Source organism: Capsicum annuum, chromosome 9 (genome assembly GCF_002878395.1).
Source record: "Capsicum annuum cultivar UCD-10X-F1 chromosome 9, UCD10Xv1.1, whole genome shotgun sequence".
Taxonomy (NCBI): Eukaryota; Viridiplantae; Streptophyta; class Magnoliopsida; order Solanales; family Solanaceae; genus Capsicum; species Capsicum annuum.
In genome coordinates this window covers 24,549,208-24,552,156 of record NC_061119.1, presented here as the reverse complement: position 1 = coordinate 24,552,156, position 2,949 = coordinate 24,549,208, and the positions used below count along the sequence as shown (strand labels likewise).

The 2,949-nt window shown below is 32.2% G+C and overlaps 1 long non-coding RNA gene across 1 annotated transcript; it reads left to right on the top strand.

Moving 5' to 3' along the window:
* Positions 1-369: 369 nt before the first annotated feature.
* On the top strand, positions 370-2,418 carry LOC107842180. The gene is made up of 2 exons (XR_007044512.1): positions 370-994; positions 2,215-2,418. It is a non-coding gene; the product is annotated as an uncharacterized LOC107842180 (long non-coding RNA).
* The last annotated feature ends 531 nt before the right edge of the window (positions 2,419-2,949 follow it).

Sequence of the window (2,949 nt, the reverse complement as noted above, 5' to 3'; positions counted from 1 at the left end):
CAATTGCAACGCAATTGGCCAATCAATTTTAATTTGGTCAAAATTTAAATATAATAGGCTAAATCTTAATTAAAATTATATTTTTTCTATTGAGATTATTTTTTCTAAAATAATTTCTAAAATTACCAAATTCCTAATTTAATTAGGGCTATTCTAATCCAATTAAATCTAATTGAGGTTATTTTAACCCCAATTAAATCTAATTAGGGTTATAAAATAACCCCAATTAAAATTCGTACCTCCAAATTAAATTAGCGACCCACATTTTAATTAAAAATGACCCATTCCCTACCTTCCCAATAACAATAGCAAAACAACATCAAGGCAGCCCTATTTCAATAGCCCAGTCCAAGAAATGATCAGATTTGGCCCGCCACCTTCACTTTTCTTTCCTCTTTATCAAACATCAAAACAACGACACTAGTCGGCACACAACAATACGAATAATGAACAAATGACAATAGCTCCAACAACCAGTACAAACAATATATAACAACCATTCTCAACCAAAACCAAACCCATCTCCAATATCAACTCATAGTACCTCTGACCCGATTCAACGTTGACCCAATTTTAACCAAAAATTGAATCAGAATCTCAACAAATCTGTGATTTCCAATAGCTCAGCACCAAAGCATTTTGAAATTGTACGATTTCGTATGATTTTACAGCTCATCACCTTATCCTCAAGTGGAAATTTGAATTTCCTTCACAAAATTTCAAAATTACCCATATTAATAAAAAATCCCACATCGTTGGAGAACAATTCACTCTTCACTATTGTTCCCTATAAAAATCTCAGTATTGAGCAAAAGAGGGCAAGTCTTGGAAGGGAAAAAGAACCCCCAAGCAAAAAAAATGTTGACATCCTTGAGAATTTCGAGTAAGAAAGATTTTAATTGAAATTTTTCTTTTTCTTTAAAAGTTTTATCTTTTGGTGGTGACGAGGAAACTATATCAAAGGCTCGAGTCACGTTTTGCTTCCCCTAAAAAGGTAAACTTCTCAACGCTTTATTTTCGTGTTTCTGCCTCATTTTTTTCACAGTAGTAATTTAGTTTCTCTTAGATGCTGGGATTTGTTTACAGTAGAGTCCATGAATGGCCATAAGTTTTATGTGATGTAAATTGCATGGTTTTCTTTGTCATCCTACAGTAATTAAATCGATTCATGGATTTTGTTGTCGTAGTCACGTTTAGATTGCATTGTTCTACTATTTTCGTTTTTCTTTTATGAATTTGGTGTTGGTTTATTCAATAAATCAAGGAAGTTTTGTATACTTTCTTTTGAGTTTGGTTCGCGTTACTTTTCTGTTCGAATGTTGGTTTTAGGGTCTAAAACTCTTGTAGTTTTGCAAGACTGTATCTTCACTATATTGCTTTTGTTTCTATAAATAGTGATAGATAGAGGATGTAGATTTTAAGTGTCAAGCTCGTTGCTTCGATTTTATGCATCATTTTGTCTATCTAGTTCTATCTTTATTTATCTGATTAGGATTTCATTGGATTCGAAATGAGACCTCTTTGTCTTGGCTAGTTCTCACCCCTGAAAGTTTCTTGATTTGGGATGATTAGACAAGCATTTATTCCTTGCCATTGTTGCAATATACGTGAAAATTTCTGAAAATTGTAGCCTGTATTGGTTATTTGCTTCAATTCACTTTGTCTTGATGGTGATTTAACTCATTTAGGCTAGATTGATTGTAAATAGATCATCTTTTCCTTATTTTGAAAATTAAATATTTTTTCCTTGGATCTATTTATCTTTCCCCTAGTTTGAATTTACATTGTGTTGCCTGAGATCAGAATTTCAGCCTACATGGTCCCTTAATGTTCCCTTTTTATTAGTCTTATTTGTTATTTTGTTAAAATAGAAGATCAAGATTAGTGGTATGTCCATTTTTAGAGTGGTATGTGAGTTGAGTAAATCAATTCTAGATGAGCAACCCTTCCTAGAATTATAATTGGCATTACTTTTCAAGAAAATATGTTCACAAATTATCATCCTTTCACCTGCTCTAGTGTGCCTTTCTTGCTCAAATAGTCTGGATTGACATTTTTATCATTAATCTGTTGTTCAACTTGACATGGCATTTTGTTCGGTCTATTGACTCGCTTGTCTTGTTACTCTAATTTACAAAGATGGCGATTATTCCTTATTATTTTCTTCGGTGCATGTGAAACAAATTCGGAACATTACGTTTGCATCCTACAAAGGCTCTTCCCATGTGCATTTCATGATGTGCCAATGCGGCCTATCCCTTTGAGTCGACTATATTTGGAGAAAGAAGTTACCATGAGAAGAAGAAAAAGTGGATCAAAACTCGTTTATGAAGCTTCCAATAGATTTTAAAAGTTTTAATTTCTTATTACTTTACTTATCTTAGTCATTTATTTTTTATTTTATTCATTCATTTGGGCCTTGAAGCTAAAGTTTTAGATTTAATACAGGTAAAGAAAATTTTGGGCCAAAAACGTTCGACAACATAAATTAGGACAGGTGAAAAATGGGTCGAAAGCCTAATTAGATTAGGACAGGTTTCATTGATTTGGGCCCAATGGTCTAAGTCTTTCACTTCCTCCTTCCTTTCACTTTTTATGTGTTTATTTGTCTTTCATTTGTTTAAACTTAGTTAAAAACCCTACTAAATCATCAAAACTTACTTTTACATAAATCATTTTCCTAAAATCAATCACATTTCAACAAATAAATCTTTTTGAAGTTAGTCAAAGATGTTTTCAAACAGTTCAGATAACCGCAAGTTAGCAGACGTTTTAGGTACCTAAAACCTTCCTAAGATGTTAATAGGAACCGCTTACTTAAATGATTTTCTTATTTTGAATCATTTAAGCATTTTTCAAAGGTTTCTTAATTCCTTTTCAAATAAATTAAGTGGCGACTCTCAAAAATCAAAATTTCCGCAAAATAATGAACACCGCATACTTGGGAAA